Source organism: Lactuca sativa, chromosome 4, assembly GCF_002870075.4.
Source record: "Lactuca sativa cultivar Salinas chromosome 4, Lsat_Salinas_v11, whole genome shotgun sequence".
Lineage (NCBI taxonomy): Eukaryota > Viridiplantae > Streptophyta > Magnoliopsida > Asterales > Asteraceae > Lactuca > Lactuca sativa.
In genome coordinates this window covers 111653841-111668866 of record NC_056626.2, presented here as the reverse complement: position 1 = coordinate 111668866, position 15026 = coordinate 111653841, and the positions used below count along the sequence as shown (strand labels likewise).

Sequence of the window (15026 nt, the reverse complement as noted above, 5' to 3'; positions counted from 1 at the left end):
ATCTAATGTCATGTTGATGTTTCCTCTAACATTAGTGATACATTCACACATATAAGGAAGATCGACCCTCACTTATGGGTAGCTAACTCGGTTGTGTAACAATGATTTGGCTAAATGGATTCCATAACACTCCACCGACAACCTCACAACCTCTCAAATACATACATCAATCAACACATATAAGAAACACATTTATTGTTTCAAGAGAAAAAAAAACAATTTCAATATTTTTATGAAAAAATCAAACTTGTTGTCTTGTTCGACGGCGAAAACGTTAAAGAAAGAAGGAAGCGACATGAAAGCTAACGATGGTGGTAAGGAAGGTTGCATGCAGTCAATGTGACAATGTGTAGAGGAGAAGGAAACATGAGACAATCGGAGAAACATTAGACATGAGAGAAAAAATAGGCGAAAGCAACACTTACTATTTATTATTATTATTTTTTATTTTTACAATACAGATGATTCAAAGATAGGGTGAATGTTGAATCGCTAAAAGGGTAAGACTCGTTATAAACTTACCAAACATCCTAATTAAATGGTTAAAAGGGAAGAAACGACCATTTAATAGGTAATAGGACGTGTTTTAGTCGTTTAATGAAAATATAAGGGGCAAAAGTCTTATAAAGTGATTGTGTAAGGGGGTAATGTACAAGTATTATCTTTATACTTGAAGAGATACATCATACATTTAACGAACTTTGCCCTTATTTATCGTCGCTGCGTAAACCCTTTTAAAACCTCTCACGGCGGCCGCCGTTGTCTCATCTGGTTGAGGTATGTTTGATTCGATTCATGAATTCAATCAATTGTTCATATTTCAAAAACTCCTTATTTCACCATTTAAAGGAATTGACCAATATACCCCATGACCTAATAAACCTTATACACCAACACATATCACATACGCCTCCATTCTATCGATCGTTGCTGCTCCTGTCGTTGCCTCCTCAAGCTCACCCTCCCTGCTCGCCGCCGTTAGCCATCTCCTCCCCACCAGCCGGAGATCGTCGCAGCCCACAGCAACACCGGAGACCTTCGACCCCACAGCTAAGGTTCATGTCTGTTCCTGTTGTCTGCATTCGTCTTTATTTTTACCTTTGAATGTGAAACGAGAAGTGATTTTGAATGAAACACCGAGCAGTTTGAAGGATTAGGTGAGTTTGAAGAATTACAAAGGCCAATTGTGTATATGTTTGTGCTTCAATTATCAATTGAACCTAGATGTTAACCACAAATTGCAATTAACTGGAAGCTTAATTTAGGTTATTGTAGGAACTTTTAGATGTAAAATCATTCTTGTTGTCAATTAATGGGCATGACCAGGGAAGACCTAAGAAGGCCATTAAAATACAATACAAGAAATAGCAACATATTTTTATTAATATGTTTATTATAGCATCCGAATATTCATTTACTCATATAAAAACATTGTACTTGAAAAATATACCAAATGATAGGAATGCCATCAAAATACAAGGCAATTCTCACTGTAGATATGACATTTCAAAAGACAATGCTGTCTCATCTGCATTTCAATTTTTAGGTAATAAGTAAAAACTGAAGATAAAATTCTAACATTCAAAGTTGCATTAATAAGTACAAAATTGAAAATGCAATGCTGTATATCAGTATTAGAAAGAAATGAAAACAGAATGTTATGATACACAAATAAATGAAACTATGTTACTATTTCTCAAGATTTTAAAATATGGAATCGGGCCTCGAGGTGTTTACCCCTCGACTCACGAGGCGTAAGCCTCGCGGCGAAACAATGCGTAAGCTTCGAGGCGGAATAAAATAATAATAATAATAATAATATATTATATTAATCATAAAAAACATACTAAAGTCCAATTTCAAACATAAAAGTCTTACTTAATGTTATCATCCCAAAAATAAAAAGATACTAAAATTCATAATAGTCTTCAAATCATGCCAAATTAGTAAAAACAAAAGCATAATAGTCTTCAAATCAAGCAACCTTCGAGAAGTCCAACTTCAATTTTAACTCAGTACCTTTGGATTTTGATGCAGAAGTGGGGAACAATTTCGATTTTAACTCACAAGTTGATGACTATGTTCGATTTTGCTAACAACACTTAACAGGGGGAGTAAGAAGAAACTAGAAGAGAAAAGAAAGAAGAAACGAGAAAAGAAGGAATGACGGCCGGAGAAAAAATAGGTAAAATAAGATATCAAGTGATTTCTAAGGTCAAAAAGTAAAAAAAAAAAAAACCTGAACGCATCGTAAACCGTGGCCACGGGGCGGGTACCTCATGTGCACTAACCGAAACCGAACCGAATTTGCCAAACAACCGAACCGAACCGTGTGAAGGCGGGTAACCACGGTTCGGTTCACGGATACCCGCTAAATAAAAAAAATCAATTTCAATCAAAACTACAAACTCTATTTCGGCCGATTTCTATTTAAAAGTTTGTAACTCACCAACTCAAAAAGAAAATATTAAATTCAAATACCATATGTTATAATTTATATAATAACTATACTAATAAAATTAATAAGAAAATGAATATATAACTGTGAAACTGGAAATTGACCATTGGGATCTTTCGAAAACAAGATTAATATTATATATATATATATATATATATATATATATATATATATATATATATATATATATATATATATATATATATATATATATATATATATAATGACGGTTCGGTCCGGGTATCTGCGGATACCTACATATCCAAACCGAAACCGACCCGTAGAGAGTCGGTTTTTATGGTTTCGGTTTTTTTTTTTCGGTTACGGTTTTTTTCGGTTTCGGATTTGGCCAGATCGGATCGGTTTTTCGGTTTTGCGGGTTTTTTGCACACCCCTACCTCGTACGCTTCGACTCGAAACGCCTCGCCTCGGACCGCCTTTTACCGCCTCACAAGATTGAGGCGTACACCTCATTCTCCCCCTAAGAAGCGACCCTCAGAATCGATTTTCATCCGGCTCGCCTCAAGGCGTATGCCTCGAACCATTTTTAAAACCTTACTATTTCTTGCATTTAGTTCTAAGAATAATAACTCTCCCCTCATATTTCAATTTTCAGGTAATAATCTTATAATGATTAATATTTTAAAAAGTTTAGTAGTAAATTAATAATACTTTATATAATTTTTTTTTAAATGTATAGAATTAATAAAGTTTAGATTTTGTTTGTTTTTCATAAATTTTCAATCAGGCTTAATGTTTTATAAATTTGAAGAGTAATAAGTTATAAAAATTTTTGCAGGTGAAACTGTCCTCATGCCAGAGAATTATGTTACTTAATTACAACAAAGAGACAAAGCTTATCGATTTTTGGCATTATTCTATCAGACTGCAGCCAGTTGGTGTCTCAGGTAGAATCAGAAAATTTGTGCAAAACCATCAACTTCCTCATCCCAGATCTCTTCAAGATGTCAGTCACTTTGTAACAAAGTAACGTTTCTTCAAGAATCAGAAAATGAGGGTAGATTTTGTAAAACTGTACAACTTAATGGGTCCTCTTTAACAACTCACTTATATATATATATATATATATATATATATATATATATATATATATATATATATATATATATATATATATATATATATATAGGTTCAGGTTCATTTGAGACCATTCTAATTTTGTGAGACCGTGAGACCAAATCTAAAAATAATTTTAAAATGCAAAATAAATGGAAAAATCCAAAAATTCTTTTTTTAAATGTTATTTTCGGAACTTGAATTAACTAAAAAAAATATAAAAAAAATAAAAAAAAATCCGTTTTTTTTTTGAAAAATACGTGAAATATTCTAAATAGAATATTTCACTGACATATTCTAAAAAATAATTTTAAAATGCAAAATAAATGGAAAAATCTAAAAATTCTTTTTTTAAATATTATTTTCGGAACTTGAATTAACTAAAAAAAAAAAAAAAAAAATTAAAAAAAATAAAAAAAAAATTCTATTTTTTTTGAAAAATACGTGAAATATTCTAAATAGAATATTACACTGTACATATTCTAAAAATAATTTTAAAATGCAAAATAAATGGAAAAATCAAAAAATTCTTTTTTTAAATATTATTTTCGGAACATGAATTAACTAAAAAAAAATAAAAAAAAATAAACAAATGCGTCTCACGGTCTTACAAAATATAAGTGGTCTTAAATGAACCTAACCCTATATATATATATATATATATATATATATATATATATATATATATATATATATATATATATATATATATATATTATTTTAGGAAATAACGAGGAAAAGAAAGAGGACTCAGAGGAAGGTTCCGAGGAGGGAAGTGAGCAAGAAGACATCATGGATGAGTAATACAATTTATTTTTAAAATTTATTTAGGTTCGATGTTCATTTGCTATTTTTGGAAATTTGGATTCGCTTCCATTTTTGTGATATTAAGTAAAATATATGTTTTCTTTTTTATTTTTTATTTTTATTTTATTTTTTTTTTTTAAATTTATCATTTTCATTTGGCAATGGGCAATTGGGCATGTGAAAATGTTTTATGGATCCAACACTATATCTCTTCTCCACATTCATTTTGTCGATCCCGATTAGCAAAATTAGAGGAAACTATGAAAATTAATTATTTGTTTTTTAACCGATGTAATAGAAATGATTTTACTTTGTATATTTTAAAAAATTCATTAAATTTTATCTTTTAAAATTAGAGGAAAATTTGTTCCTATTACACTCTCATTTTTTGTTTTCATAAATTTTTATTATGTTTATTTTTGTAAAACAAATTAATTGTAATTGAATGATTGGCTAATTATATGAAAAAACCGTTGCAATTTTCATTTCTTTTCGGGGTTAATCGGTAACACATCCACATATTATTATTATTATTATTATTATTATTATTATTATTGTTATTATTATTTTATGATTTGATTCCAAAATTTTGTAATTTTTCTGGTTTATCTGGTAACCATTCACATATTTTTTCCCAAAATTTTGTAATTTCACTGGTTAATCTGGTAACCATCCATTCTGAGCTAATAGGTAGGGCTGGAAATGAATCAAACGAACACGAACGTTGCTTATTCATGCTGGTTCGTTTAAGTTAACCGAACAAATAAATGAACACGAACGGTTAAACGGATGAGTTTTCTTGTTCATGTCCATTTAACAAATTACATTGTTCATGTTCGTTTGTTTATGCATAAAGCTTCATAATTAGAGGTATACTCGTGAAGAATGAAGTAGGTCTCGGCTCTCCAAGCTTAGTAGGGGTGAGCAAACCCAAACCAAAAAACCGAGAAACCGACTAAAACCGACAAAACCGAAACCGAAAAAACCGAAACCGAAGCAAAACCGACGGTTTGGGTTTGATATTTTTAGAAACCGAAAAATCGGGTTCGGGTTCGGTTTCTAACCAGAAACCGACCCATCCAACCCAAGAAACCGACCCATACTTAAAACCGACAAACCGCCCCAAGAAACCGACCCATCCAACCCGAAAAACCACCCATACTTGATTGTGTTTTAGTTGTAATAGACTATTTCGGGCTTTAGTTGTAAGTTGTAATTGACTATTTGTTGTAAGACTCATATTTTTTGAAGTACTTAACTTCAATTTGTTATTTTTTGAAGTATCTAACTTGTTGCTTCATTTATGGAAAATGGGTTAAAACCTTAAACCCATGGGTTTAAACCCAGAACCCGTGAGTGTATGGGTTGAACCCAAGAAACCGAAAAACCGCCCAAACCGACCTTAGAACCCAAGAAACCGAACCGACCAGAAACCGATCCTATTGGGTTCTAAAAACCAGAAACCGACCATTTATGGGTTGGGTTGGGTTTGAGTCCAAAACCGACCCAAACCGACCCATGCACACCCCTAAAGCTTAGAGGTAAACTTATTTTAATTTCTTTTTTTGCCATGCAGATTTGCTCTTGAATTTAGAGGTTTGTGTTGTGTTTTGCTCTTATGATTTTGACTTAACACTTGATATTAGTGTTTAGGAATGATAATTCATTGTCTATTTCTATCTGTCTTTAACCATATTCATTTAAAATTCTCAAACTATTCAATCGTATGCTACTTGAATGATTATTTAATTAAAATAGTTTGGCTATATAAAGAATACCTTCTTTTCTCTTTTCATTTTCGTTATATCTGTATATCTATGATAACTATAATAAAAGTCATCTTACTAACACCATATTAATTTGAAACTTGCATAACTCTTCATTTTACATTATTAATTTGATATATTATTATTACGTTTTCAATTTAACATGGTATATGATATGTTTTACAATTTAATTATTAGTATTTTTTTATTACTATAAAACAGGTTAATTGTTTTGAGTAACACACAAATCACATACAAAGATCATCAGAAAAATTGAAAATAAATACATAATAGTAATTTGTAATGGTTGAAGGTTTTCGACTACGTTTCGAGATAACTTACAGTTTTAAAAGTTTTATTTATATGACTTTATATACTACCAGAGTAATTTAATAATTTTAATTATATTTCATATATTAAAAAAAGAATGTTGAGTTATATGAAATAAAGTTTAAAAAGGTAAAATATAATTAAAAGTAGTTGATATAATGAAAATTATTAAATTAATCTAATAATATATAAAATCATATAAATCAAACTTTTAAAATTGTAAGCTTATCTCAAAAAATAGTCGAAAAACCTTCAACCAACACAAATGATGTTTTTACATTCTTTCTTTATATTTAGTTTTTATACGATATTTGTATGTGATTTGTGTGTATTACTCAATCTTGAATATGATTCTCCAAACATCGGTGTTTTGTTTGGAACAACTTTATGATTCCTCTTTGTCAAGAAAAATATTTTGATTGTAGGTAAATGAAGAATTGCCATTAAGTTTCTATGATTGAATGATGTCAAAAGAATAAAGAAGAGTAAAAAAAACAGATATGGGTTTTTCTGTTTGAACAGAGAAGACAGATATGAGTTTTTTTCTTTGTAGTTGAATTTATATTTATGTAATATATTTATTTATATATTCAACCATCCCATTTTTGTATTTATTTTATCACAATTTTTCTATTTTGATATGTTAGTTTCTATTACTTTTTGCTTGTGCTATCCTTAACAACATATATACAAGACAATATTCAAAAAGATAACATCATTGTTAAAATTAGATATGTAATCATGATTGACTTATCATAATATGCTCTTCATATGTAATCGTTTCAATGGGTGGTGAAGTTGGCCATAACAGAAAACCACGTCTCCAACCACTTCCAACGACTAATTTTTATAAAAAATTATGTTTTTTTTTCATTCTTTATAAATACCAATTAAACTCAACACTTTTTTACCACAACTTCATTCTATCTTCAACACTTCTGCTTCTTTCAATCAAATTTTACATTCAAATGGCTTCAAAAAATTCTCCCAACAACACCAACCCAACGTATGTTCGAAACAATCCCATGCAGTGCTGTGAACGAGCGAACGAACACGAACAAGGCCTTGTTCATGTTCGTTCGTTTAAGTTAGCCAAACAATCGAAAAAACACAAACAAATAAACGAACAAGTTTTCTTGTTCATGTTCGTTTGTTTAATAAATTACATTGTTCATGTTCGTTTGTTTATGTTTATGAACATGCTAAACGAACAAACATAAACAAACACAATTGAACATATATGAACATAAACGAACATATAATATAATAATGTAATACAAAACAATTGGACATATATGAACATAAATAAACTTAAACGAATGAACATAAACGAACGTAAGTGAATAACATGAACGAACGTTCATGAACATAAATAAATGAACAAGACTATTGTTCATGTTCGTTCGTTTAACTAAACAAACGAGAATTTGTGTTCATGTTCATTCATTTATTAAATAAACGAACATAAACGAACTTCCCGCCGAACAGTTCACGGACGATTCGCCGAACGTTCAGTTCGTTTACATCCTAATCCCATGTTACTAGTTCCAACACACCTACTCAAAACATTTTTGGTATTAATTATCCAACATCACTCACCGACCACAATTTTAAGCCCAAATTTATTCACCCAATCAATTTCAATTTTCCGCAACACATTCGTATTTTCCTACACAAAACCTAACCCCAACCGTATTTCCGTTCTTCTCGCTTCTTCCGGAATACATTCCCGAAACTCAACCCCCACCTGAGCCAGAAGTTGGATTCATTCTCTGGATACAACCCCTATCCCAATCCAAAAGAAAAGGCAAGTAAGTTGCTTAAGAATGGGCAACAACGTATGAAGTCGCATTGTCCCCTTCGTGGGTCGACATATCGGAGGATGCAATTACCGATAATTCACAATCATCGCAACATTTTTGAAGACACATTTCATACAATTTTCATAAGGAAATACATCGTGGCGACTACCATATGAAGGACTAACTATGAACCAAGTATCGATACGTAAATAAGATGGTCACAAAGTTCAACATATTATACACCAACTTAAAAATTCAACGTAATAGCGACTAAAGTGATGAAGATTTTTTTTTGGAAAAATGCTCGAAATACACTGGGTGGAAAATATAGGGAATTCATTAAATACGTCGAGTTTTGGAAGGTTGTAACAAGTTTGACCGAAATGGAATTTGGTGGATGAGATGGAGGGACAGAATGGTGCTTCAAAAAGAAAAAAAAAACATCTGAATCAAATTATACAACTTCGTTAGATGCTTGTGTTGGAATAGAACTGAAAGACGATGATGGCAACCTTAGAATTGAACAATTAACGTACGATAGGTAGGGATAAAGAAAAAAAAAGTATCTTCATGTAGTGTCTAGGTTCCAAAAAGGTGAAAAATTAGAAAAATGGCAATGGGGTTTGAAAAGTATAATTTAAATTTTGACATATGTACGTATTTAGAAAAAGCCGGCTAAGAAATAAAAAACCACATGAAGAAAAACAAATGAATCATAGTCATGAAATTGTGATGCAAAACATCAACCATATTTTGGCGATGGTTTGAATGCAATTGTGTTGTAGAACAACTATGTTTCATTAAGTTTCCAAACCTAGAAAAGGCAACAAACTTAATTAAGGTAGCCATACTATGCAAACTACATTTTTCCTCATAACATATCGTCTAAAACCAATTTTTGTAGATCTTTTAGTTGTGCAGTGAAACCCAAATAGTTTTTAACCCAAGAGCTAGTTAAAGATCTTCTTTGCTTTTGAACATTTGTGGTTTTTTATCTTTTGTGTTAACCTTTGACTGCGTGGTAGAGTATGTGCATGAATTGGGTCTAGGCATCATAGTGGAGGAAACATACCCCAAAATTGTGTTTTTTGTGTACTAAAAAGTGTATTCATCGTCCGAATGAGAATTCTCAGAATTGCCTTTTTCAAGGTAAGATAACGCTAAACAAAATTCTACTTAGCTTCCCGCAATGAGTTAGATTTGTATCATAATTATCTCTTGATAATCAGTATCCTAACATGTAGCAACATCAACATCACCAACATGAGTAAAGCTTTATGGGGAAACATATTGAATAAGTTGTATTGATGCTGTAACGACCAAAAATCAAAGGTAAAAATGTCATTTTTCATTTTAGTTAAACACAAATGTTACTTCATCCAATCATTCAAAACATTGCTTAATTAAAACATTTATCAGAGTTACGTCCCAAAATCACATAATGCAGAAAACACGGGTGGGTGCACTGTGATCAAGCCGGACCCTTCCTTTCCAAACCAATGATACCTGAAACCATAAACAAAACTGTAAGCACGAAGCTTAGTGAGTTCCCCAGAGCATACCCCACATAATCACATAACCATATCAATCGCATAAGCCATGCATATAAACAGATAAGGATGTTGTGGGCTCCTCCCAAGGTCTTACTCCAGGATGCCGTGGGCTCCCCCAAGGTCTTACACTTATGTGCCATGGGCTCCCCCCATGGTCTTACATCCAAGTTCCATGGGCTCCCCCATGGTGTTTACTTGAAAAGCAATGGGCTCCCCCACATGGTCTTACATCCAAGTGCCATGGGCTCCCCCTATGGTCCTTCATGCAAATATCACATAAACAAATAACATAACATATAACATATAAGCAACTAGCATACCACATATCGCAAAATGGGATGACCTTTGTGCCTTCGACCCATTGGTATGGTGATAAGACTCACCTCGAATGCTGAAACTCCCTGTAAGAAATCCTTAGTTGTTGCCCTGATAACTCCTTGAGCTGTCAATACCAAAATATCTCCCAATTAGCAATTGGTTCCCAAACCATGATCCATAATCCATACTTGGGGATAAATTGACCATTTTACCCCTAGTCCCACAAGATTCATAACTAAGTTCCAAGTCCAAACCGACAAGGCCCAAAAATTTAAAATCCATAAAAGCCCACTAATGGCCCAATTTTTCAAATATGGCCCAACTCCTCAAATAGGCCTTCCCTTTAAGCCCAAACACATTCTTAGCCCAAGTCTTTCATAATGGCCCAAGAGTCCTCCCTTTGCTAATGGGCCCGAAATCCATGTCCAAATCTATTAATAGGCCACATGGCCCAATAAGGCCCAAACAAAACAACCATGGTCCAAAGCATATAAATCGGTCCACTAACCCAAAATATGACAATCCCAAATCTGAATAAGGCCCAAATGACTTACAAGTCCACACGAAGCCTGAAACCCAACTGGAGTGCGTACACCTTGCGTACCACTCCAGTACACTCAGCTTATTACCCCTTCCAGTAGTAAGCGCCGCGTATGTGAATTTACATACGGCGTACAAGAATGATGTGCACATTTGACCATTAAATGCTTAATACTTGGGATTTCAACATCCAACTTAAGATTTGAGTCCATTAAGACGTCTTAAGGCATAAAGTTGGCACATTTATGCCTTTGCATGCCCCATATGCTCCCAATAACCCTTTACAACCCATTAAGACCTTTCCAAGGGTCTTAACTCATGCATGAGGTTAAAAAACCCATCAAGACTACATTTTTATGGTACAAATGAACCAAAGGACCTCAGATCTACTCTTCCTAAGCTCTGGAGTTGCTCAAACTCCCAAGAGATGATTCATGAACACAAAAGGGGACAATAAAGCAAACCCTAACTCAATCTAATGAATAAGATGACAAGGTTGAGGATTTATACCTCCAGAAGCTCCTCAAGATGATTTAGATGCAGGATCTTGAAGCTCAATGCCACACCAATCTTGCTCACTATCTTATCCTTCTTGGATAATCTCCAAAATGGCCATCAATACACTATCTAGGCGCAAGAAACACACTCACAAGGAAATATGAGGTTAAGGGACAAAATGGGGGTGTACAGGCTTGCTAGGGTTTAGCCTCAAAGACTTAAGGATGCTTATATAGGGTACAACCCTTGGATTAGGGTATTTCAATCTGACACTCGTACACCCCGCGTACGAGGCTGCGCACCCCGACCCATCCTCACTTATACGCTACACGTTCCTCCCTACTACGCCTCGCGTATTCCCTCGTTCTTCGATACGCCATGCGTACCACCTTGGTACGCCCCACGTACTAGGGCTTTTCCCACAACCCTAATTCTCCCAAAGGTCATAACTCACTCGATACAAACCCGATTCCAACCATCCTTATATCCATAGAAATGTATTGAGACACTCAACACTATCATCAATTCATGTCTGTCATAATATATCCCGAATTAAAATCCATTTTCCACAAAAGTCCGAGCTAATAAATTACCGAAATACTCTTTGATCCAAAAACTCAACTAAATACCCGAGCAACTGAGATGCATTATCTAACTCCAAATGGATCCAAAACTCAACCCCTTCGTTATCTGTAACTTGATAGCACTTAATCCTTTGATCACCAACTCAAAACAGGAGCAATTCGAAACAGGATGTTATAGACGCTTCATATACAATAAGTTCAGAAAGATCAAGAGAGATAGAAATACCTACTTGATTGTTTATCTCACAAGTGATAGATTTCCACCACATCGTCTCCCAATATATCAGCTTTCACCTCTCCCATCAGAGCCTCTTTCACTACATAGGCTTACACCAATAACTGATCGAGTCACTATAGTACACCGATTTATCAAAGCCTCTTCCACCGGAGGATCATCACCATATGCCAAACACATATGTACAATATTTGAGGCGCTATGAACAACGTTATGAAGTGTTTGACATCACTCTCATTAATTAACTTTATAACATAGTTATAATGCAATTCGGGGTGTTAGAAAGACAAACTCATATTATATTTATGGGTATGTACAGATTGCAGTTCTTAACTATTGGACTAGAAAATTGACTTTCACCGTTTATTTTTTCCACGATCCTCCGATTAGGTGAAAGAAAAAGAATGAATTTTATATAAAAAGTTTCCAAAATAGTATCTGATTTTTGCGTGTTATACTTTCAAAGTACAAATGTTATATTGCCTAGTATAGAAGTTATTTTCGTGGTATGGTGTAACGCCCAATTTTTCATACTAGGTACACCCCAACAAAATTTATTTTTATTAACAACTTTATAAAACATTTCGGTGTACACCGGCATACTGGAATACAAGTTATCACTAGGAATCGTACTGGCATCAAGTACATGATCTGAGCTAACCTGCAACACAACAATAACAAACATCGTAATCCATAAGGCTTAGTGAATAACAACTACAATAGCATGGCAACACGTAGCATCATTTAATAATTTAACTTGTCAACCAACATATACATCGCAATCGATATGCTATAGCAATTAGCTATTGTTCAAACTTACTATAAAAGTTACCACATAAAAATACTATCAAATTAACCACTGTTTCATCACTTTCATAACTACACATTTGGGGATTCTCCATGCAAAGTAAATATCTCACATTCATTTTCCATTCCTTAACCAACTATCACCTGTATTCATTTCATCATTCTACAACATTCTATCACTTCAACAATACATAATATAACAATATTATAGTTATGTTCTCATATTTGCGTAACAATACACTTAAATAAACATTCGGTGTTAGAGTAGAGTTACTCACCAGGTTAGTTAGTGAAGACTAACTATAATTCCGATCTCAAGCTCTTTACCGCTTTCCAATCATTCACTTGTCCATACCTATATGGACAATATATCAAGTTCATCAGAACTTGTCTAATCTTACTACAATATCAACCAAATTGATCGGTTATCCGATCACTAATTAAACCCGATAACTATATGTTACCAACTAATCAAGTTTCAAATTTCAACCACCTAATGACTTAACCTTGTAAGCCATTAGTCCAATCAACAAATTCTCGGTAAACTAGGGTATATAACCCTTGCAGTTCAAATTAAACTTTTAAATATTTATCAGGTTCGTAATAACACCGTATCACGAAACCTCGTCACATATACTTGGGTATAATAACCCTCCACAAAACATTACATAAATGCATTTACGTAAAATAGGACAAAATATACTTTCGTTGATCCCGTAAATCGACTCCCGTACTCCCGTACACTAATACAATACAAAACTAACAATTCCTTAGAAACACCTCCCGATCTGCTGCCTCGATTGAATGCGCAAAACTCTCAAATCGACACAAAACACACACACACACACATATATATATGTATATAGTGTGTGTGTGTGTGTGTTCAACACCACATCGTGAAAACAGGCGTGCTCTATCGTGACGACAAAGATCACTTGATTTTTCCATGTTTCTCCTTCAATCGATCCGTGTCCAATGATTCAGCTTATTACCTTGTCGTGACAAGTACACCACTATGTCGTGGTGACTATATGTTCCCCATTTTTGCCATGTGTTGCACTCTTCCGCCACATATTTCGGTGGCTTGCCTCATACCACGCAGTGGTAACTCAAGAGTTAACCGTTTGACTTTGACTTTCGTTGACTTTCTCGAAATAGCAACATACTTTCACTCTAACTTGAAACGATCATAACTTCCTCATATGAACTCTATTTTCGACAATCTTTATATCCACATAATCGTCTCGAACTAATATACCACCTTCTTCCACTAACCATGTCCATTCTTAAACAATAATACATGTTGTGAAAAACGGGTATCACATACGGGCATCAGAAGTGATGCTATAACACTATCTTCACATGTTGTGCACTATTTTCACAAGCTACATTTATTTTCGTAATATGCACTACAAAAATGATTTTCTCAAGTAGCCTCTATGTTTTGAAAACCGGACCGGACCGGCTGGTTCAACTGGTTTAACCGGGAACTTGTCCTAGATCCAGTTCTTAGAGGCCAAAAAACTATTCGTGTTGTGAATTGGTAAAAACCGGTCTAGTTGAACCGGTAAAATTGGGAAATTTGAAAAAATTATATATATATATATATATATATATATATATATATATATATATATATATATATATATTCCCTTTTTATATAATTAAAATTAACAATGATGTAATTCTGACATCATCTGGTTTTTTGGTTTTTGAGATCGGTCCGACCGAGAGACCAGTTGAGCCATCGAACTAGTAAGACGGTCGGTTCCGTCTCTAGTTCGGTTTTCAAAACCTTAAGTAGCCCTACAAATTCATTTTCACAACTAAGATACCTTATTTTCACGGTATGCCTGTGAATTCCATAATATAATCTTAAATAATAGATTTTAGAGGTGGATATGCGAAAATGATGGTTATATGGAAAAAGGGTGATGATATTTCCACTTGTATAATTTATCAATCCACTTAAAATAATTTTTTTTTTGACCTTTATGCCCTTATTTAAAATTTACAAAATATGGAGATTGATAAGAATAGCTAACGACGTGATCAACACGATTCTTCTTTCCAAACGATGATTGATTCTCCTTCGTAGTCACCGTTCAAAGGCTGTCACCGCTTCTTCACTGGTTGTCGCTGCTTCTTCTTCTTTTTCCGGTTGTCGATATTGAAGAAGTTGGAGCCCTAAATTAAGAACATAGCATAATCATAAGTGTTGAATATATTGTTGATTAATTTTCATTATATT

General features: G+C 33.4%; 1 long non-coding RNA gene across 3 annotated transcripts; it reads left to right on the top strand.

Annotated features, from left to right (window-relative positions):
- Positions 1-689: 689 nt before the first annotated feature.
- On the top strand, positions 690-4450 carry LOC111887752 (uncharacterized). 3 transcript variants are annotated; one of them, XR_002848896.3, is made up of 4 exons: positions 690-1157; positions 2038-2185; positions 3258-3476; positions 4260-4450. It is a non-coding gene; the product is annotated as an uncharacterized LOC111887752 (long non-coding RNA). The 3 variants fall into 3 exon arrangements; XR_002848894.3 differs by having other exon boundaries at positions 691-1055; XR_002848895.3 differs by lacking the exon at positions 2038-2185 and having other exon boundaries at positions 691-1055.
- Positions 4451-15026: the final 10576 nt, after the last annotated feature.